This window comes from Carassius gibelio, chromosome B5 (assembly GCF_023724105.1).
Source record: "Carassius gibelio isolate Cgi1373 ecotype wild population from Czech Republic chromosome B5, carGib1.2-hapl.c, whole genome shotgun sequence".
Classification (NCBI taxonomy): domain Eukaryota; kingdom Metazoa; phylum Chordata; class Actinopteri; order Cypriniformes; family Cyprinidae; genus Carassius; species Carassius gibelio.
In genome coordinates, this window is record NC_068400.1 from 13,248,679 (window position 1) to 13,273,438 (window position 24,760).

The following is a 24,760-nucleotide window of genomic DNA, read 5'->3' on the forward strand; positions in this document are numbered from 1 at the left end:
AAAGAGCAGTGTAAACATTCTGCCTCATACAAATTTGGAAGGACAAAGGGGAGAGTAAAAGATGACAGAATTAAAAAATTTCCCTCATCTGGCCGTGACTAGAATTTCACCATATGTTGCTATGACCTCAACACATATACAACAAATATGCCAGTGTTTTTCTTCATACCTTCATACAGTCCTTCATTTACCCTTCATCTGTTCCACTTGCTCGACTCATTCCTGGTGTTTTTTCTCCATGCAAGACCACATGCTCCTGCCTGATGACCCCCTCATATCCTCCTGTCTGACTATGCTGTGCCTCCCTTCCCCTCCTCTCTGCTCTTCCTACTCCTCCTCATCATCAGTCATCTACCATGTCTCTCCATGTCCCTCCTGTGCAGCTCCAGCATCCTCTGGTTTAATTAAATGGCCAGGCACGCACGCACACACGTGCACGCACACACACACACATAAGCTCAAGAACCAATGACAATATACCCAGTCTTAAAGGCATAGTTGACCCAAAAATTAAAATTTATCATTCACTCCTGCCATTTCAAACTCATATGCTTTTACTTTTCCATGCAGCACAAAAGGAGATGTTCTTCAGAACATTTCTGCACAGTATTCCTAGTCTTCTGAAGTCATATGATAGTGTTTGTGTTATATACAGACTGAAATCGATCTTGTAAATAGTCTGCCATAGCACACAAATCAATTATGGCACAGGCTGGACATCAGTTATGTCAAACGTCATTGGTTCGCATGTGCCTAGCAACCTAAAAAGTAAGTGACATCAAATCTGATTTGAAGGTGCTATGCTTGAGTGTCATTTTATACTAAGTCTTGCCTGTCACACAGGGGCTACCGCTTGCTTTCTCATAAGCTTGCTGAAGGAGCTGTCTCAACAGATCCCTAGTAGCAACACCCTGTTTAGATAGGTATCCGAGGATACATAGGTGGAGTGGTGCCCAAGATGAACAGGGCTTTTACCAACTCAAGAAAGGGCACGAAGCAACAGCGTGAAGCCCTCAACATATAGGATTTTAGAAAGAATGCAGAATACTAGTGTGAGAACTTACAACAGTGTGGATTTCAGAAAGTGTGCAAAGACTTCACATGCACACTTACCATAAGATGGATTTTCAAATACTGTTCAAAGGAGGGGCTCTCGTGGCACTCTGATAGAGCAGCTCATAGATGGAATGGTGCATCTCAAAACAGTATGTTTGAGAGTCATCAACTCAATCTTGGAAATAATGCTGGAGCATTCTGGGGAAAAACAGAGAACTCAGTCTCATATGAGAGGAGAACTCTGAATTCAGGGTAGCGTGCTCATAGGTGACAATTCTTGGAAAAGGGGAGCGCTGCTAAACTACCACGAGAATCGCCCAAATATCGGCCCTCATGTTGAGGGAAGCGATGCTTGAAGTGTATAAACAAATACACACTGGCTGAAAGGAGCCCAAGGAACCAAGGTTTAATCATTTCAAGAAAGGGAACAAGGCAGAGCGCGTAACCATTACCATAAAGGATTTCAGAAAGTGCGCAGTGTCTTTCGTGCACACTTTCCCCTTATGTGGATTTTAGAAAGTGTGCAAAGTGTTCACGTGCACACTAACCACCATGTGGTTTTCAGAAGGTACACAGAGCTTAGCATGTGTACCTAAATGTCACATACGGGAACACAGGAGACGGAAGATCCAAGTGCAGTGTGGTTTATTAAGGGTAATCCAAATCAGAGTCAAAAAAGCCGGGGTCATTACCAACATCAATCCAAACAGAAACAAGCAAACAAATAAACAAACAGAAACAAGAATAGGAACTCAAGGACTAGGAAACGCGAGGAAAGAAGGTGACGGAAAGTAAGAATTCCATGCAGACAATTGGAAACAGACCGGATTATATGGACAGGATAATGACTATGAAAGTGAAGACACCTGAGTGCTACAGGTGTGCAATTACCGTGATGAAGGGAAAAGGCTTTGTGGGAAGTTTAGTGCCTGCGGTGAGGTGCCTATGGGGAAGTGAGACGACTAGTGGACACCCAGGGAAACAGAGGCCAGACAGCGTGACACTAAAAGGTTCCTAAGCACTGCAGAAGCGCTGAATCCCACGGGAGAGGCAAGCTCAAATTTTAGAAACCTCCGACGAGGGGATCATCACCTGAGGTAGCATATACAAGAAGACTTCTGTAACTGCCAATTCCACTTCCCGCTGGATGTGACAGCACCACTAAGCGACCAGGAGACCCCTCAGGGTGACCTGGCTGGACATCCATGAAATTCCCTGCAGTGCTGTACCAGGCCTGGTGATCAAAGAGGCTCCTGCAGGAACCTGTGATCTCGGCCACCTAATACCGGAACATGAACCCGGATGGCTGATGCTGACGAGTGTTTAGTATCACTGTAACTGAGCACTGCAAAGGAAATAACTATATACAGAGGAAATAAGTATATACAGAAAGGGTTACATACTCACTCACCCTCCTGCGCTGGAACCCCACTCAAGGGGTACCTCCTTTTAGTCCGGACCACCAGTAGGGTTGTTCCTATGAACATAGCACCAGCAAAAAACATTATAGGTCCAGCATAGGAGACTGTTATGTGAGAGGTTTCCACTTAACCTCAATCAGGTGGAGAGCTGGTGGTTACAGGGGAATTAGGAAGGGGAGGATAAATGAGTAGATACCTCGGTATCACTCTGATTTGGACGAGAACGCTGTCTAATCTGGATCACATCCCTTAGGTTCTGCTTACCTCCTTGTGGCCCATGATTCCTCTTACCCCTGCCCGCAGGTGGGGGAGGAGCGCGAGTCGCGACACTAGCCTTCTGTGCCTGTCTTTGATCCTCAGATCAAGACAGACCAGGACCCCTATGTTGTTCGGGCTCAGACCTGGACTTTCATGGAACAAAGGATCTGAAAGCAGCGGAGCGTGCCTTCGTCTGCCTGAACTTCTCGATCCCCATCAGAAAAATTCAGAAAGCGAAACCTAAGCATCGAGAAGAAAGCCTTTCCTTTTTTCCCCCGATGTCTGCCAGGTTCATCAACAGATGTCTCTCTGCCACCACCATGGCCGCCATATTCCTGCCCATGGTGGAGGTGGCCTGCTTGGTAGTATGGAGAGAGATCTGTGGTGTGGCGCAGCTTGGGTACCTGATCAGGAAAAAGGCCCTCGCCTCTATCCAGGTCCCTTAGCAGATCAGTCTGATATGCTTGAAGCACCAGCTTAGATGGCAAAGCTCTTTCCACAGGGGGCATCATCTCATAGCCGTTTTTGCACATTGCCTCAATGTTGGCACAGCTCTTATGCTGAAAACCGATGGATGTGAGAAGAAAATGGCCTCTTTCATTTCTTTTCGATCTCTCTACGGAGATCAGGCAGAAATGGAAGGCTCATCTGAGCTTGAGGGCTACGGTCAGAAAGATAACACTCACTGAGGCAGCCTCACGGTGTCACCTTGTATTTCAAGACCTTCATTTCAAGTCTTACCTTGCCATGGCGCGATCCATAACTTCCAACAGCTCTACATACATAGCTCAGCCTCAGCTTCTTCACCATTCTCAAATATCTCTTGCTTTTCCTAGGTAAAAACCCAGCAGACCACTAACCTATCAGAAAGTGTAAAACATATAACATCGTCCTCCCGAAGCTCTCTCTTGTCCACCGCCATTAGGAGTGCAAAAGGGAAAGTCCCTCTTTAAACCATTCAGACAGATCCACCTGTATTCTCACGACCTCATTCTCCTCCGTGCCTCAGCAGCGGCGGATCCTGAACCGCGGGAAGCAGGTGGCTGCCTTTTTTCCTTGGAAAGAGAGACGAATGAGAGTGGAGCGTTTTCTTTGAAAAAATGCTCACAATGCATGCAGATTGCCTGCTCAAAGACATCGAGTGCGTGCTTTTCACCCAAAGCAAATGACGCAAAGATTGTGTGTTATTATTAGTGCACACATTGTCTAAACTCTTTCTAGTAGTCGCCCGAGAAAGATCGCTCTTACCAGTTCTTTTAAGATGCATGCTTCAAACAGAACAGTCAGTGAAGACGAAGAAGAGAATGACGTGTTCTCCCGGTGCTTGTTTGCAGTCGCGCCGGTAGTGATGTCAGAGGCTGTCGCCGGCCAAGTCGTTGGTGTTTTTTCAATGTATGCTTCAGACACGGGTCACGACGAGGTTTTCCCCATAGCGACCCCCTGAGGATGCAGTTCGAAGTTCCCTTGAAAGGGAACTAAAACTGTTCAAGTCTCTGTTTTTGTTATTGAAATAAAGCTAAAATAAAATCTAAATATTAGATGGAAAACTTAAATTAGAAAAAAATAATTTGAAATGTTGCCTCTTTAACTAAAATAAAAATTAGGGTGTTTTCATTGAAGATGATGTATTAAAACTAAAACTGAAATAAAATAATTACAACTGATAAAAATGATAAAAGCAGATTACAAAATTACTGAAACCTGAATTTAAGTTACAAATAAAAATAAAAATAAAGACTGATTGTATTGAAAGTATTGAAGTTAAATTGAAATATTTAAAAGAAACAATTAAAAACCAAATGTATTCAAAATCCATATGAATTATTTTTTTTCCTCCAGTGTTGTTGTTTTTAATTGAACTAAACTATATAAAAAGTTTTTGTTAATTGAAAAAGCTAAAATATAAACACAAATATCAGACGAAATACAAAAACTTCAATGAAAATGATAAATGCTGCTTTAAAATAATATTTAAAAATAAATATTTAAAAGTAGCTAAAACTGAAATAAATTAATTTAAAGCTAAAAAAAATGAAATTATTAAAAATGACAAAAGCCTAAACAGAATCGCTAAAACTGAAAATAAGTTCAGTCTAAATAATTATCAATAATAGTATATAAATATTTCTTAACTCACACTGTATCTATTGAATAGCTTCAGAAAACATAGAAATAGCACATATGTCTCTTCTATAGTGCTTTTTGCCTCTTTTGAAGTTTTATAAATTATCTCTTATTGTATGAAAAAGAGTGATGTGTGTATATTTTTAAAATGTATTCTTCTGTGTTCCATGAAAAGCAGGTTCAGGTTTGGATAACATGAGGGTGAGTAAATAATGAGCTATTCCCTTAAGCCAAAACAGTGGATGGAGAGAGGGATGAATACAGAAGAGTCCAACCCTTCTGTTTATTCGCTGCCGCTAGGTCTGCGTGTGTGCTTTACTCCCATCACTCCCTCCCTTTCTCATTGGCTGCTTCCCTCTCCCACACACACACACACACGCACTGGCTCTGAGCTCAGACACCAGAGTTGACGTTCTCGAGCGGAGGTCGAGAGAGGGACAGATGGGATCCGCACACGACGCTCAGTGCAGCACTGATCACGACCGAGACATTGAGAAGAGACTCTGCCATGGAAAAGAGGACAGCGAGATGGAGGAAAGAAGATGTTACGGAATCAGCATGATGGGATTGAGAAACCTGAGCATCTCCAAAGCTTCCTGAAGATGACAACAAGATCTCTTTTCAGTTTCCAGCGCTTCTGAAAAAGAACAGTTCTGAACGTCTCATGCACTCGTGCTCGGATCGAATGGAAAGTTTCTGGTGAGTAACTTTAACTTGTTGTATAAAGGACAGATTCCTTGCATGGATTGGTCAGATTTAGTTTCCAAAAAGGAAGGAGGTTTATGTCTGGGGTGTCCACATGTGCAAATGTCAAAACACAAGCGTTAAGAGACGATCTGGCTGGATCTGAGCAGCTGTGCTCTACCAAAATGATGAGATGGCACGAATGGAAAGACAAAACAGCACAGTCAGTTCTTCAGCCTCCGCACACACATACAGACACACACACACACACACACACACTCACACGATCATGCTGACACAAACTACAATAATAATGAAAGCACATGCAGTTTTTCAGATCGTTCTGTTGGGTCAGATGAGAAAATTTGGGCTGCTTTGAGATAAACTGGTGTTCAGGTGTACTTGTTTCGCTAGGTACAAAGCACTTCAGCCTGAATTCAAAGGACAGTGTGAGTCAGAGTGTGTGTGTCATGAATAACAGAATGAAAGTGCAATGCTGAGAACTGTAGAGAGGTCATTGCAGATTCACAACCTTGTGTTGTGGGGAGCTGGTCGATGGAGGTAGTTGGTTTGGGTACACAGATGTGTTGATTGTAAATGTAAAAGTCGAACACCAGACCTGTCAGATGTGCAGAATGGTCTTTAAGATAGTGGAAGGAAAATTGAGGCAATTACCAGTCCATAAATATTGTTTAACGCCCTTGAAACTGTATTTTGCTTTATGTACCATTCAAAAGTTTGGGCTCAGTAAGTTTTTTAATAATTTTTTTAATTGATACTTTTATTTAGAAAGGATGCATTAAATGGATAAAAATTTAAATGGTTACAAAAATGTTCCATTTCAAATAAATGCTGTTTTTTAACCTTTTTTAACCTCTTGGTGAAACCGATGAGAGATGCTTTTGCCAGGAGTATACGAAAATAGGGTTAGATATGTTGCTTTCTAGCCATTTTAATCATGCATTCTGCTTGGTGTTTGTACCTATTTAAATCACTCCTTATTATAATGCAATTCATAGATAAAAAAAAAAAAAAAAAGGTCAAAGTATTATTTTACCATTGCGGTTTTAAGCCATGGATTATGAAAAAGTTAACTGGACTCAATTTTATCCATTGAGAGTTGACTGGAAAGTGGGCGTGGCATACCTAAATGGAGTCAGCTGATTGGAGAGCAAGGGTTTAATATTTATGATGTCATCCTCAACAGAAAGAAAATTCAGAAAGTAGGAATGCTCTAATAATTTGATGAAACATTACAAAAACGAACATGAATTTATTCGCATTAACATGCACCAGTGAATCGTGCACAACGAGACCTGGAAGTAAATGGGGTTAATGCCGATTTCATGCTGACTGTAATTTTGGATCATTCATGTAGATGTTTAATCTTCACATTGTGCATGTGTGCTTCTAAAAACCTATGCGGGGAATCTGTAAACAGCATTGAGATTCACAAACTAGGTTCTCCATTAACCATGAAATGGGTGTAATGTGCTGTCAGACGCTGTTTGTGTCACTCATTCACTTTCTGTCCGCTGTGTCACTCCCACTCCGCATTCATTCGCATCTCGATGTGAATTTGCTTTCTCCTGGAGATCACATCACATCAGCGCTCCGGATGCACTTTTGGCTTCCAACCAGACACTTAACCTTCCTTATCCTCCTCAAACCTTCCACCCCAATTATCTCTTTCTCTCTCTTTCGCTCTGTTTCATTGCTTCCACACTTGTAGACTCAGCCAAAACAGTGGATTTTCATTCTAGGGTCCTCATATGAATGGGATCTGGAGTTGATAGTTTAGAGTTGATTATGGTCCTTTTTACATGACATTCCCAGCAATTAGCCAGCTGGGCTCAGCACGTGCTGGACACAGGTTGTTAGCTGCCCAGTGGGCGGAACCAGCGCGTTTTAAGATCTGCCAAATGAAGCATTTGGGAAGAGTATGTTCATCTAATCCCACCAATCAAAACATTAAAGATACATAAACAGACGTTGAACCAAATGGTCAGGGCATTGAAAGATTATTTTTTGTTTTGCAGGAAAAACTAATTAATTTAAATATTAAATTAAGCACCATTTTGTCAAATAAGTCTTGTTTAAATTTTTTTTTTTGCAAATAGTTTCCTTTAAGCATAAATCTCACTCCATTTTGTTAGATTACAAGTCTTAATATCAAATGCAATTTTTGCATTTTAAAGTAAAAAAAAAACACTTCAATATTTTACTGTAAAACAAAAACACTGAATAGAAAATAATTATAAACATTTTGTAAATATTTGTTGATGCTCATTCAAATATATTTTTTTGCTGAAAACAGTAAATCTAAAATATTTAATTATATTTTAGCTGAAGATTTGAATCTTAATATTTGGGGATTTGTAATTTTTGATTTTGTATTATTGTCATGCATTAAATATGTTTATTTTCCACTTTATTAAAATAATTTTAATAATACTGTTAGTTTAATATACAATATACAGTAATTCATGTTGAAATGCCTTGTACAGGCAATTTGATTATACTTAAAAATTTAAGGCAGCATGTAAGTTTTAAGTTAAAGGTTCTGTTTAAAGCTTTGATCACCCTCCTTTCAGTTAAATGTGACGATTAGTCAATGAGGCAGCGTTTATTTGTTTCAGGCTTAGTCACAGTGAAATATGCATTTTAAATGTCCATCTGGACTTGTTAACCAATGCTTCTCATCATTTCATTTCCAATTGATAGCACTGTTGTTGTGACATAGGCCTGATCACTTAGCCAACCAATGCATTTTTAATTATTCATACGTGATATTTACATCCTCAGTCTATAATGTTACTGCAGTCTTGCTGAGTGACAGATTTGTTCCTGTTAATACATGCAGGTCTAGAAGTTCTCATGTGCTGGTTTTCATCTGGAGCCTATGCTCTGGATGCAGTACAGCAGTGAGATGTTTCTGGGCGGATGTTAGAGCAACATTCAGAGGATGCTTTCATGATGCTTGTGATTGAGAGCTTGTGAATTGGCTGTTTTTATGTGTGTGTGTGTGTGTGTGTGTGTGTGCGTGTGTGTGTGTTTGATGTGCATTTGATGGTTTTAGAAGACATTTGAGCACTTTTCAGGCATTGAGACAAGATGCTGGTCCGTTTTTATTTATTTATTTATTTTTAATAATTCCTTTTATTATAGTAGTTATTCATGATTTGAATTATTCTGTAGTAGTTTGACTTGCATTTTTGTATTAATAATTTTATGATATGATTTTTGGTTGTTTTATTAGTTTTTTATACTTATATATTTAGAATGAACTATATTTGTATCTATATTTTTTTATATAATACCTTATTTCTAATAATATGTTTATTATTTTTTAATACTTTTAACAATAATAACATTGGTGCTGGTTTACTTCTTGCAGTTTTTCTCCTAGCCTTTCTCATATATAAATCTACCAGATTATCTTATTAAATCTTATTATAATAATTTTTTTTGTAATGCACTACATATTTACATATTACACAAGACACAACAACTAAATTTAGAAAAACAATCCTCACACAACGTTGTTTGTTAACATTATGTGTTTTGTCCTTCAGCATCAGTGACTCTTCTTTTGTGATGATTGTGCACAAGTCCTCGTTTCTCCTGAGCGGTGAAGCTGCCCACTGTTCTTGACAAAAATCCTTTAATTTTGTTGGTTTCCCAACATGCTCTTCACATTCGAACTCTCAGCCATAGTGGCTCAATTATGGTGCGATCCAGCTTTGCCGCTCCAGACATCAGAGGGACTCATTCACAACTACCACAAGCAACCGCTGAGGCTCAGAGGCAGTATTAAGAACAAAGGCTCTGTGTTTGTATTCAAACAGGATAATTTGTGCAAATTTACATTTTTATCTCATGTAATACTTTTAAATTTATGTAATTTGATCAGCTTCCCCAGGGCAATATCTGGGCAAATAATTATCTAAATTAAGATTTTATATCTTGTTTTTTTGTTTGGTGTTTTTTTTACACTCAATTTTTTTGAGATTATGCAATGATTATGTAATACACAAATACATCTGATACACAGCTGATACAGCATGCTAACCTTGCTGGTTAAGATAGTTAAGTAAGTGAGTTCTCCATCTCCATTGCAGTTTGACAGCAGCACTATAGAATTTATAGCTTCCTCTGAATAACCTGTGAATAAACCCTTGAGATCCAAATCCTTATTCAACCAGGCAGTGTTTATGGATTATGTAACTTCATGCATTTGTTAACATGCGATGACATAGCACATTAATACACAACAGACGAACTGCACTGGGTGAGAAGACTGCTGAAGAAATAGCTTGTGCATTTAAACTATCATTTAGGGAATTTGGCTACAGTAATGCCATTTTGGTGGGATTTATTAGTTTTTCAATCATGTTGTGGTGCATAAACTCGGCTTTCTCAAGTCAAGTCAAGTTAAGCTTTATTGTAATTCTGCTACATGTGGGGGTATACAGTGGAATGATGTTGTGTCTCACAGGACCATGGTGCTATATAAATACAGACATACAACAATGAAGTAAAACAGTATAAACTTATACACAGCTAACCTACTGACAGATACAGATCTGGACTAAGTATACTATATATAAATGGTTACCTATACATAAATTAAAAAAATACAAACTATACAAATGCTTCACATAAATACTGTACATGTGCAAAGAGAAGTCAAGCAGCTTGCTGGGGAACAGTGCAAGATGATTTGTAGTGCATTTGAGCATGTAAACATACATTATTGAGTCCTTTGTGGGATTATGTACACACAGAAGTGTGTGTGGAAAGTGTCTACTGTGCATAGAGGAGAATGTTTTACTACAGGTGGTTTGTACAGGCCCACTCACCTGTGAGTATCACTTCTAATTGCAGCTTTTTGTGATGGGAGGAGGCAAACTTGCTCTTTTCAGCTGGCAGAGAAAGTGTAGGTGCTGTTGTGCCTTCATGGCAGTGACAGTGCGTTGGTGGTCCAGGTACTATGCCACTTCCTCATGGTAGTGTGTTTCATTGTTGTTGCCCATGAGACCTACCACTGTTGTGTCTTCAGCGAACTTAATGATGTGGTTGGAGCTGAACTTGGCAGTGCAGTCGTGGGTCAAAAGCATGAAGAGCAGGGGGCTGAGCACAGAGCCTTGTGGGACACCTGTGCTAAGTGTGGTAGTGCTTGAGATGTTGTGGCTGACACAGACTGACTGAGCTTTTTTCAGATAAAAAGTCCAGGAGGGAATTGTTAAGGCCCAGAAAGTTTACTCTCTTTATGAGCTGTTGTGGAATTATTGTGTCGAATGCTGAGCTGAAGTCGATGAACAGCTTTCTAACATAGGAGTCCTTATTCTCTAGGTGGATTAGAGCCAGGTGGAGGGTGGAGGAAATTGCATCGTCCATAGAGCGGTTTGAACGGTATGCAAACTGGAGAGGATCAAGTGTGTTGGGTAGACACGTTTTTATGTTGTGCATGACTCACCTCTCAAAGCACTTCATCGTAATTGTAGTCAGGGATGGTAGTCATTTAGACAGGACACAGGTGATTTCTTTGGTACCGGTATGACTGTTGTGGATTTGGGACATGTGGGGACGACTGTATGGCTTAGCAAGGTGTTGTAGATGTCTGTTAGGACATCTGTCAGGTGTTCAGCACTGTCTCAAAATACATGGCCAGTTATGTTATCAGGATCTGCAGCCTTGCGTGGGTTAATCCTAGATAGGGTCTTCCTTACGTCGGCTGGAGACAGACAGAGCGCCTGGTCGTTGGGAGGTGTGGTCAATTTTTGTGCAGGTGTATCATTCTGCATTTCAAACCATGAATAAAAGTGGTAGAGTGCATCTGGGAGGGATGTGCCATCATCACAGGCCTGAGGCGGGGCTTGTAGTCAGTAATGGTCTGAATGGCTTGTCTCTGCTGTCTGTGAAGTGATTATAGATTTTGTAGTTTTGCATTCTTGATGCCACAGGACAGATTGGATCTTGCTGAGGGCTGCTTTATCTCCTGATCTGAAGGCTTCATCTCTGGTCTTTAGCAGCCCACAAACCTCTGCTGTCATCCACGGCTTCTGGTTGGCATGTGTGGTGATGATCTGTCACATCATCAATGCACTTTTTGATATAAGCACTCACAGTTTCAGTGTACTCCTGCAGGTCTGTGTGGTTGTTGTAGTTGGCTTTAAACATGTTCTAGTCCGTGCAATGAAAGTAATCCTGTAATGTTGAGGTAGCATCATTTGGCCACATTGTGATGATTTTTTTGAACCAGTTTGGCAAGTTTCAGAATTGGATTACATGCTGGGATTAGCATTACAGAGATATGATCCAAGTACCCGAGGTGGGGGCGGGGTAAACAAAGTCCAGTGTGTTGTTTCTTCTTGTTGCAAAGTTCACATGTTGGTAGAACTTTGGCAAAACTGTCTTTAAGTTTGCATGGTTGAAGTCACCGGCAATGATGAAAAAGCCGCCGGGGTTATTTGTTGTTCGCTGATGGCGCTATACAGCTCAAGAAGTGTGTCCTTAGCGTTTGCACATTGGGAAATGTAAGATGTGAGACTTAACAATGACTGTGAACTCCTGTTATACAGATATGCAGAGAACTGATCCTTAGTGACTATCAGCAATGTGTCTGTGAGGGTTATTATAGTTAACAATAAAACTAAAAAAAATATTAAAAAAAGAAAAACGTTTTCATTACTTTAAATCACTTTAACTGAATGTTTTTTTTCGATAGTTAGCAAGGTAACATTTCTCATTTTCATTTATCTCTATCGATTAACTATATAAACATTAATAATAATAACAATTAATAAAACAAATATGTAGACATAATAAAAATGACAAGCACTACAAAATTACTAAAACTTGACAATTAAAATTAAAACAAAATATAACAATTGTGTAATTTTATTAATTAAACGATTAATAAAAATATATCTTCATCTAAAAATATAATATATAAAGCTTATGTTTATTTTATTTCAGCTAATTTTCATTAAGTTTTTTTAATTTGATGTACTTACATAACTAAAATTAAACTGAAATAAAAAGATTGAAAACTACATAGAGATATTTTAAAACAAAAACAATTAAATAAAATATATTTTTTTATTAAATCTTTTTTATATATATAAACGAAATCTAAACAAAAAAATAGAATAGCCAATAGAATAGTGTCTCGATGCTAAAATTAGTTTTTCAGTCTATGTGCACATTTTATTCTATTTTCATGAATTTAAGTATTTCAGTATTAAAGGGCCGTACATACTAAAGATTTAGAAAAATTTTAAAAATCATTGTAAAAACCATTCTGGTTCACAGATACAGCACAGATAATCAATATCGTTGGTATCACTTTTAGAAAAACATTTTTTCCAGCGGATGAATGATTAAAAATATTGACAGCCAGTAAATCTATTTCGACTTTAAAGAGCTTGAGTATTTAGGGTGGCAGATGACGAAACAGCAGCGTGTGCTTATAATAAACAGAACGATATTGTACTTTTCTGTGGTTGCTTACATTATATTGTTATTATATTTATCTTTATAGTTATTGTCATATAAACGAGCCTTTACAGTATATGAGGCCATACAGACTGTTTAGTTTTGTCGTGTTTTGTCTGTTCGGTGTTCGATGTGGGGCTTTCCATGTTTTTCAACTTAAGCTCAATAAGTACTATCACAAAGTGACACTGCTACAGAAAACTATCCACGTCTCACTTGGATGCACGCTTTCAGTTTTAAAGCCACCTGTCAGGTCTTTAAGTTGTTTTCTCTCTGTAGTTTTTCTGCGCTGTGTAGGTGTTTTCTGAGAGGTAGCTGATATAAATGAGTGTTGGATCGGCTGGTTCACGCTTCCTCCTTCTCCCTCTATCATTCTTGCAGAACATAAACACACAAAATATGTGTGCAGTGCCGCCATCAAACCTGTGCACATAAACAGGACCTTGGCTGACACTGATTACTTCTGCAGGCGGGAAATTTTATGAAAGGGAATATTCCAGGTTTGATAGAACTTAAAGTCCACTTGAAATCAAAATGGACCTTATTTACTTCCTTACACGTTCAGTACACATCCCTATTTTACATGATTCATTGGGAAGGTTTTTGATAATCTTTCTACAGGTTGTAGTAACTTGCTCCAACTCTGAAACAACGTTCTTCCTCGTGGCTCCTAAACAGAGGTTATAACCAAAGATTTAAGATTTCATGGAGAATAGAGGTTGGGATAGATATCCTGATTTACAGTAGCTGGTTCACTTGAAAGTCCAGAAGTGTGTAATTCTGTGTAAATTCTGTGCACCAATTCTATTTAACTATGGGAATTTGTCCCTCTTAATGTCTGTGGTGATTTTTTCTTATCAAATATCATGTTTCACTCAGATATCTATTCAATTATGGTTGCAGTTTTGTGATGATTGTATCAAGAACACAAAAAAGGCAAAATGCTGTTTATATCAAGCATACTGCATTTACAGAAATAATACCGGATATTCTTAACTAGAAGTTCATCCACGGCTCATATTACACATTTTGTGCAGAGTAATTTGTGTTGTATTGTTCAAAAGTTTTTGATTGGAACTGAAAAATATACAGTTCTTAAAAAAAGAAGAATATCAGTGAATATCAACACTGAACAAGAAATCATTCATTAAGCTATTTTGCAGGATCTTTGAACCCTCCATAATGCCTCGCATCATAGACTTCAAATGTAAGTCTCTTACTGTAAACATAGATGCATGGATGCTTACAGTACACCTCAGGTTGCACTGATCCCAGAGCATTTCTTTAAGACATTTCCCATCATCTCCTCCGCTGGGTCGCACTGATGACATCTGCTGCTCACGCTGGCAAGACTAGCGATCTTAATGAAATGAAAAGAGAAGCTTCCAAAAATACTTTAGTAATGAGGTTCTTTGAAACGTGACACCGGGTGACCAAATCCTATTTTTCTCATTCGTGATGGACACATTCGATTCATGTTGTCGTCTTTTAGTGCCACTGAAAACTGAAATAATCAGGTAAACAAACAAAAAAGTTTGATTAGTGCTTCCAGCAACCTTTCAGCATTAAACGCAACCTCCCTAGTCACTACGAGGGGCGTTTGTTTCTTATTTCTCCGTTTCTAGCGCTCCCCATTTCCACGGCCTTTGTTATGCAAATTGGCTCTCACACATGAGTGTGAGTAGGTGTTGCTAAGAGTTTCTTTGTGTTGTAGAGTTAAAGCTGGCAGAGGTGGTTTCTCTGCAGAATTATTTAGCATATAGATAATAAGATCTCATTGTCATAAGAACCATCTCAGTGGCTGTAAAAGTTTTAGCACGTTGTACATCATCTTTGGCAGCTCTCAGGAGAGCTTTTGTTCTTCTCAAAACAAATCTGAATTGATGCTTTGGTTCAGGCCCAGTGTCTGCCATTTGAATCAGCACTTTTGACTGTGATATTGCTTTCTTAGTCAATAAAGGAGACGCAATACAATGGCCAAGACGTTTGCCTTGAGCGCCGGGTTAAAAATGTAACACTGATTGCTTTTTCAATTAATCAGAGAGATTGCTGAATCATGTCTCATTAGCTGACGGCTTGTGGATGTAAGGTGACTCTTGTGACTGCAAAATCATTGCAAAGAGCTATTTATCATTGTCTACGTGTTGTGTTTAGTTTGATTTTGCCCTGAGATTCTCTTTTTTTTGGTGATCTGATAAAAAAGAAATAGTGCTGTTTTTCAACGCATTGGGGTCAATACAATTATTTACTTTATTTAGATTTTATTTTAAATATATATTAATACTTCTATTTAGCAAGGATGCAATAAATTTATCAATAGTGGCAGTTATGATGATGCAGATATTCCTATCTCAAAAAAAAATCTGTTCATTACAAAAGGAAAACAACAACAACAACAACAAAAAACAAAACAAAAAACAAAAACAAACAAACAACATAAACAAGAACACACGATGATTTCTGAAGGATTGTGTGACACTAAAGATTGGAGTTATGATGTTAAAAATTTAGCTTTACATCACAAGAATAAGTTATATTTTAAAAACATTTATTTCAAAATCTAATAATATTTCACAATATTACATTTTTTACTGTATTTTTAGCAAATAAATTAAGGCTTGATAAACAAGAAAAAACTCCAGACATTATATTTATTTCTGTACCAAAAATGAATTGATATATTAGCATATTATAACCTTTCCACTAAGCTAAAGGTCTTTAGATAATGTGCAAGTTGCATCAGATTTCTTTAGTGTCTGATTAGATTCTAATAAGTGACTGTGGTGTCAATCTGCACTTGTGAATTGTTAATTTGAACGCCAGATTTCAGCAATTTACTGAAGAAATATAAAGCCCATGGGATCATTGTATCACCAGTTTATAGTTGAAGGTGAATTAGTCATTTCTGTGCCAGTAGTGTAGCCAAAATTATACAAACACACACACACACACACACACACACACACACACACACACACACACACACACACACACACACACACACACACAAAGACTGTTTTCAAATATTATAATATGATAAGTTTTCATATGGCATTACATGTAGTAACCATGCATGTGAGAAATATTATTAAAACAACAAATATACAAAAAGGTCTGTATGTTTATGTTTTGTAATTTTTTATAAATACATGTCTATCTTTTGTATTTACATGTAACATATCAAGATATATTGATGAGGTTTTCAATGGATATGTTCATGACATATATGTTAAAATTTATTTTTTTTACAAATAAGTAAACATATACATTTGTATGAGCTAGATTAAGTTATTATATGAAATTTTTCCAATTTCTAATAGGTTTCATTTATGTTTGCATCATATAATAATATATTTCAAATATGGAAATTTAATATGTACATATATTAAATTTATATATGGGATTGGTCAAGTCTATGATAAAACGGGATATGAGTGAGCGTATAACATGGTTCTTTAAGAAGTTTCTCTCATAGTAACTGTGCAGAGTTTAGTTCCAGCCCAAGTTTTTGAAGTCTTTTCAATTTAAGAGTGCAGAAACAGTGTGTTTTGGTCCCTGATGTAGTATAGAAATATACACGCAATAACAACAAAAGCAGAGTCTTATTAATGCACATGATTTGCCACTTCACTAAACACTAAGCATGGCGTCTTTATCGTGGCGTGGGGTGTTTCTCTTTCTTTCCCCCCGTTGTCTTTCTCTTTCTCTCCTGTCTTGCTTTACTTCGGCGTCTCTCTAAATATATCTCGCCGTGTCTACCTTTCTCCCCGTCTCTCCGCTCGCACAGTCTTGTCCAATAAAGTTAGCCATGCTTCACCAATCCAATCTGACACACTTTTACATAACAATTGTATCTGCAGCATGCGCCCTCCCTTCGCAGACGCATTCTCTATGAATGAGTGACTGTAATGCAGTATTAACTAAGCATTTTTACACTGAATATGGGAGGTGTTTGGTGAATAGGATCTATTGAAAGTGAAATGCACTCCTGTCTTTGTGAACACTGGTGTGGATGCATCAATGCCAACCTCAATGCAGACTCAAAGACTCTTCTCTTCGGATGGCTTTTTGGCTCTTTGCCTCATCCTATAGAAATATAGTATGGATTAAAGCTGGCCGGTAGAGATTCTGCCTTACTGTTTACACCGTGAAATATCTGTGTCATAATGTACAGTATTGTAGACAGCCTCATTGATTGTATATATTATAAATATATATAATTTATATTTAAGCAACAAGATTAAATATAGGAGTTCAGTGACGTACTAAATATATATTTAAATTATTTTATATAAAATAATTGTTTTATATATATATATATATATATATATATATATATATATATATATAATGTATATTATTATGGTATTTACATTATTTACTGTATTTTATACAGTAAAATGTAGAAATGTAAAATGTAAATATTTAGTAAATTTTTGTTGCTAAAACTATAAATACATACATTTTTTGTATGTTTAAGATGCTGTCAGTGTGCCCATATCATTAATTTAGTGTGTGTGTGTATATACTGCATGATTTTTGTAGATTTTTCTTGTATTTTTATGTAGTAAAATCTGTAGAAAAACTGTATATTAATAATATAAATTTAATAGTAAGATTTGTTTCTAAAGCTATACATACATGAACAGTTTTTCATTTTGTGAGTGCACGTTTGTATGTATTTTTCTTGAACTTTATATAGTAAAATATCTAGAAATATATTAAAATACATCAATAATATAAATATAATAAGCTTTGTTTTTAAAGCTATGAACATTTTTATATATTTTTTTGTTTGTGTATTTTATATAGTAAAATCTAACTGTAGAAATATACTAAATATATTAATAAAATAAATATAACAAGATTTCATAAGGATTTGTTTCTAAAGCTGTAAATACGTAGATATTTTCATATTTTTTAGATGCTATCGACATGTCCATCTCATTCATTGTGTGTGTGTGTGTGTTTTCAGTGCAGAATTGCAAAATTTAGTCTGCCATGTGAGGAAAAACGTAATATTTTTCTGGACTGTTTTTCTAAGGAAGGAAATTTAGCCAAAGCTTAATGTGAGAAGCTGCACGATTATTGAGCATTACTGGCTCAAGGAGCTCAGGGGACACTTATGAAGTCTTTAATAACAGTGATATGTCTGAGTTATGATTCATTTAGATGCTACCAAGCCCAGTTGCGTATGAAGCGTGATATGCACGTGGAAAACTCTCAGCGGGGTTGAGGGGGGTCAGTGTTCCTGCCACTAGGACACACTGAGCATTAAGAAATGCTGGATTCATTAAACTGTCACTGTAAATCTCTGTCCACACTGACTTGAGAGAGAGAGAGAAGGAGAGATGGGAGGAATATGTGAGTAGAAAGGAAAGCATAAGGAGGGCTGGAGGAAAGAGAGTGAGATTATACAAAAGGATGAAATCTGTGATGGAAAGCAACATCAATTATGTAGATGAAAAACTGAAAAGGAGACAGTGAGTGATCTGATCCGCCCCCGTTTTTCTATCCCTAAATGACCTTCAACTCTTATTTTTATCTCTTGTTTAGCCTTCATAAATTCTGCTGCTTAGTTAATCTATAATTTTTTGTGACTAATTTATCACTTGCTATGTAAATGCTTCACTGTTATATTTTATTGCTATTAAATTTTTTATCATTTCAAAGTAGCTGCAATTTGCAAGCAGCATTTAATTTGCAAATATTATGCATAAATAATAATAATAATAATAATAATTGTAATTTACTATTTACTTGAATTGTTTTCTTTATTTTATGTAATTGGTTTTTTGCTCTACGCTTGTGGTGCAGAAAGTTAGTGATGACATTTTTAATATTACTTCTTTAAAGCAACATAAAAATGATGGAGATAAAAGACAGAAAAGGAGAGATCTTGTTTGCCCTTGTTTTTCTATCGTCAAACTAACCTTCAGTTCTTACTTTATCTTTATTTTATCCTTTGTAACTGCTGCTGTTTAATTAATGTTTATTATTTGGTAAATTGATTTATTACTATAAAGCTGTTATCATCTGTTATTTTGTTTTATCAGTATTAATTAAATCATTTAATAAATCAGGAAGCTGTATTATAAAACATTTGCTAATTTGCTTATTACTTTCATTGCAGAAATGTTGTGGACATTTTTAATATTACTTATAAGACAAAATAAATATTCAGTTTGCAAGCAGCATTTTTTTTTATTGTTTTTCACTCTTTTTGTGAATACATTTTTAATATTACTTATTCTTATTCTTTTTTTACATTATTTTATGTAACAGATTTTATGTTTTCTTTTCTTTTTCTTTGTTTTGCTCTACTTGTGATTAGGAAATGTAGTGAATTGTTAAATACTACTTCCCATAGTTCCCATATTATTGTTATTTTCCCCTTTTTCACTTAGTACCGCTTACTAAGGCTCATATTTTGGGTTGGCTGATTTCAAAACATTTACACTTTTAAAGCGCTTAACTTTACAATTGTTAATGATGTGGAGAGGTGCTTCTGTTTTATCCTTTTATCATTGCTCATGGTTCAATGTCAGCAGATACTTACAAAATGAATGCCACCAAAACATGAAAAAATTGAATTGAAACTGAATTGAAAAGGCAACTGAATCCAGTGGCACAGTCTTTCTCCACAAGAGTCCGGATAGAATAGAAGGCGATCAGATGCTACAAAAACAAACAGTCAGATCTTTACACGACCTCAAGGATGCTGCCTGAGACAGCAGCTCTTTCTGTGAGGTTATGATCTGGTGCTCGGCTCCAGACACCAGCAGATGGTGGCTCATGTTCTCCCTCACCTAATAATGTGGAATTATCAGCACAGCAGAATAAGTACATAAGGGAGCCCAAGCATCAGTGCTTATGACGCTAATAAAGGAACAAGATGCACCGGTGCATCATATATCATAAACGCTGATGAAAAAGTTATTTTTTCATTAGTACTTTAGAGACAAGGTGCTTTAGAGAGTTTGCATTATGCCCACGCAGTGTAGGTGGGTTCAATGAGTTGACAACGTTGTTCATTTAAAAGAACAACATAGCTTTGTCACAGTGGTGTGTGGTGGACCAGAGTCCCTCCATTTATTGTTATGTTTACATTCAGTGTTTTTACATGATTTCCAGGTTAAATGCCTATGGAACACCATTTACTTTACACTTACTATTATTATAATGTTATATTATATAGAAAATGTGCCTGTATTACACACTAAAAAGCATTTATTATGATTTTTTGTTAATATGGTTTTAAAAGTTCGCTTAACAGTTTAAACGTTTTTAAAGTTTTATTGTCTTTGAAAAAGCTGAAGGAAAGCTCCACTGGTGTCGTAGAAAAATGTGATATATATTCATCAGATTGTTTTATTTGTGGAAGCCCTCCTCAGAGAAAATAGCCTTGGTTTGTTGCTGCCGTATGCCGAGACATTCGGTAGCAGAGGCCGTTCTGAATGGCAGTGTTTCCTGCTCCGTCGCGGGTGCTCTGTTGATTCACATCACATCCAGAGGCCTCGGCGTGTCACAGCCCATCACATCAATGCCGTGATGCGCCACAGGATGAAGATGAGGATGAGGAGGAGGTTGGGATAGAGGAACACAAGCGCCCGAAGGCTGTAGCTCTCTTCCTCCCAAACCCCCGTCGAGCATCACAGTAATCATCAGTAATCCTAATAATCAAGCCTTCGCCGTGACCAACGGGGGTGTTACCATGAAAAAGATGTCTCTTGTAGAAAAAAGCAGGTAAATAAATATATAAATGAAGAGAGAAGTCCCTAAATTAAGAAGACAGAACCCCCAGGTGTCCTTTCCCAAAATAAATGTGCAGTGTAGCTTACTATTTTCCGAGACATGGCTAGATTCAGCGAGCTACTCTGAGACAGCCGTGTCAAGATCGCTCCACTGTCTCACTTCTTTCTTAATAAAGCTGTCCAAGAGCGTTTGACTTTACGTAGAGAGACAGCGACATGTGCTGTCTCAACTCTCACTTACTTAGGGCTGGCATCGCATTCCAAATTTCACTCGAAATGTACCCATGTAGATCCGACGGTTTGTGACAGAACAGCAATTCGGACGGGATTGGTTTTCTAAATGACGTTTGGATTACAGTTATTAACACAGGATGTCATTTCATGTACTGATTGGGTGGGAATTGGGATTCTTGTAGTTCGAATTAAGATGAGAACGTATATTGCCAGGATTTAGATGCATGGGATGTCACATAGAAATATTAGGTCATGAGTCATTACACTGCCATTCAAAAGTTTGACTTTTTCTTATCCAAGAAAGCATTCATTTGTTAAAAAATGTGCTAAAAACAGTAATATTGTGGAATATTATTACAATGTCAAATAACAGTTCCCCCTCAAGGGAACTTCGAACTGCGTCCTCTGAAGGGACACTATGGGGAACACCTCGTCGTGACCCGTGTCTGAAGCATACTTTGAAAAAACGCCAACTCGTTGGCCGGTGACAGCGTCTGACGTCACTACCGGCGCGACTATAAATAAGCGACCGGAGAGCACGTCATTTATCTTCTTCGTCTTCATTTGACTGTTTTGTTTGAAGTGTGCGTTTGAGAAACGACCACGGTAAGAGCGATCTTTACTTTTGTTATCATGGCTTCCACTAGCAAGGCGTTTAGACAGTGCGTGCATCCGTGTCAGCGTTATTTGACACCGGATGACACACACAGTCTTTGCGTTTTTTGTTTGGGCGAAGAGCACGCGCGCGATGTCCTTGAGGGGGCGATTTGCGTGCACTGTGAGCGTTTTTCCATGAAAAAGCTCCGCTCTCGTTTGTCTCTCTTTTCGAGGAAAGAGGGACAGCCATCTGTCTCCCGCGGCTCAGGACCCGCCGCTGTTGAGGCACGGAGGAGAATGAGCTCGTGGGGATCACAGGTGGACCTCGCTGAAGATTTTAGAGAGGGACTTTCTCTTTCTCGCTCTTCGGCGGCGGACGAGAATGAACTTCAGGAGGAAGACGTGTTATCATTAACCCTTTCTGATACTGAAGTTAGTGCTCTGCTGGGTTCTACCCAGGAAGAGCAGGAGATGTCTGAGGATGGCGAAGAAGCTGAGGCTGAGCCTTCTCAATCCTCCTGCCCTGCGTATGAGGAGCTGTTAGAGGTTATGGATCGTGCCACAGCAAAGTTAAACTTGCCATGGAAACGTACCAGCAAAATAACGCCGCGAGGTCGCCTTGATGAGCGTTATTTATCTGACCATAGCCCTCCAGCCCAGGTGAGCCTTCCATTCTTGCCTGATTTACATGCGGAAATCGAGAAAGAATGGAAGAGGCCATTTTCTTCTCGCATCCATCGGTTTCAGCATACGAGTTATGCTAACATCGAGGGCATGCACGAAAATGGCTATGAGAAGATGCCCCCTGTAGAAGAGACGCTGGCTAGCTATCTCTCTGTGGGGGAAACATCCTCTCTTAAATCTCCCTCTTTGCCATCTAAGCCCCTCCAGGATACATCTCGCTTAAATGGCAAAGCATACGCAGCAGCAGGTCAGGCTGTGGCTTCATTGCACACTATGGCGGTGCTTCAGGCCTATCAGGCTGACCTGCTGAGGGACCTGGATAAAGGCGAGGGCCTTTCAGCTGATCAGGTGGCCGAGCTGCGCCGCACCACAGACCTCTCTCTCCGTGCTACCAAGCAGGCCGCCTCCGCCATGGGAAGGTCTATGGCTGCCATGGTAGTAACGGAGAGACATCTGTGGGTGAACCTGGCAGACATCGGGAAGAAAGAAAGGGGCTTTCTTCTCGATGCTCCGGTCTCGCCTTCTGAGCTTTTCGGTACCTCCGTCGAGATGGTGGTTGAAAAGTTCAGGGAGGCAAGGGCGCGCTCAGCTGCTTTTAAAACCTTCATTCCACGAAGGTCCAGGTCCGAGCCCAAACAACATAGGGGTCCTGGCCCGTCTCGTTCTGAGGATCAAAGACGGGCGCAGAAGGCTAGTGTCGCGGCTCGCGCTCCTCCCCCGCCTATGGGCAGGGGCAAGAGGAATCGTGGGTCGCGAGGAGGTAAGCAGGACCTGAGGGATGTGATTCAGACGAGGCAGCGTTCTCGTCCGAATCAGAGCGATACCTAGAGAGAACAGTAACTGTTTTTTATGTTTAACTTCTGCTCTTTTCCTCCCTTGCCTGAATTCCCCTGCGACCACCAGCTCTCCACCTGATCGAGGTTAGGTGGGGGAGAATTTCTCTCATAACAGTCTCATATGCTGGACCTATGATGTTTTTGGTTGGTTCTATATCCATAGTAACCACCTTACTGATGGTCCGGACTATAAGGAGGCGCCCTGTGAGCAGGGTTCCACTACAGGAGGATGGGTGAGTATGTAACCCTTTTTCTGTATATACTTATGAGTTGAATTGCTGGTGGTCATATGTCTACTAACTTTCTAAGTGAGTCTCTTTTACAGTGCTCAGTCATGGCATCTACTAACAGCCGTCAGCACCGTCCTTTCCGGCCTCGTGCTCTGGTATTAGGCGGCCGAGATCACGGGCTTCTGTGGGAGCCTCGCTGATCATCAGAACTGGCACGGCACTGCAGGAGATTTCATGAATGTTGGCCAGGTCACCCTGAGGGGCCTCCTGACCGCTTATATATAACACCTCTGCGATGCTTAGGAACCGGTAGGTACGCACGCTACATTCTGTGTACTTCTTAAAGTGGTAAGTGTGCACGCAAGTCTCTGCACACTTTTCTAAAATCCTGTATGGTAAGGGTTACGCGCTCAGCTTCGTCCCCTTTTTCGAGATGTTTAGACTTTGGTTCCTTTGGCTCCTTTCAGCCGGAGTGCATTTGTTTACACTCAAGCATTGCTTCCCTCATCAAGGGATATTGGAGCGGTTCTCGCAGTAGTTTTAACCACGGGCCCCTTTTTCCAGAAAAGGGTCACGTGTTAGTACGCTACTCTGAATTCAGAGTTCCTCTCGTTTGATGGTGTTCTCTGCTTTTCCCCTTCAGAGTGCCACGAGAACTCCTCCCTAGAACAGTATTTTAAAATCCATACTATGGTAAGTGTGCACGTGTATTCTTTGCGCACTTTCTGAAATCCACTCTGTGGTAAGTTCGCACGCTAAGGCTCTGCGTTCTTTCTAAAAATCCTTTATGGTAAGGGCTTCGCGCGGTGGCTTCGTGCCCTTTCTTGAGTTGGTGTAAAGCCCCGTTCATCTTGGGCGCCACTCCATTCAGGTATCCTTGAATACCTATCTAGCAGGGGTTTGCTACCAGGGTTCTGTTGAGACAGCTCCTTCGGAAAATTTTTGCAAGAGCAAGCGGTAGCCCCTGTGTGACAGGCAAGACCTTGTATAATACTGGTTTCTTAGCCGTATCCCTTTAAAGGAATCCTTCCTATTCCAAGCCTTTAAGCTCTACCCCGGGTCGAGGCCCTGATCAATTAAATTGGGTATGTAGCTTAGGCCTTTGGCCGTAAGGGATAGTGTCACAGACAGCTGTCTAAACGTCCTAGGGGCAACTCCCATAGAAATGGTAGAGTTGGTACTTAGTGTTCGCCATGGTCTGGCCTGCGCTCCCCTCAGCATGGCGGCGTGGGTATACTGTTCCCCATAGTGTCCCTTCAGAGGACGCAGTTCGAAGTTCCCTTGAGGGGGAACGTCTCAGGTTACGAATGTAACCATGGTTCCCTGAGAGGGAACGAGACACTGCGTCCTCTAGATCCCTTGCCATGCTTCGGACGCAAGCT

The 24,760-nt window shown here is 39.1% G+C and overlaps 1 protein-coding gene across 4 annotated transcripts in view; it reads left to right on the top strand.

Moving 5' to 3' along the window:
* Nucleotides 1-5,226: 5,226 nt before the first annotated feature.
* Nucleotides 5,227-24,760, top strand: part of LOC127958917 (mucin-6) — a 100,917-nt gene continuing 81,383 nt past the window's right edge. For all 4 annotated transcript variants that reach the window (XM_052557969.1, XM_052557971.1, XM_052557968.1 and 1 more), the window contains exon 1: nucleotides 5,227-5,558. The gene's annotated coding sequence lies outside the window, so the exon portion shown is untranslated. The remainder of the gene's footprint in view (nucleotides 5,559-24,760) is intronic.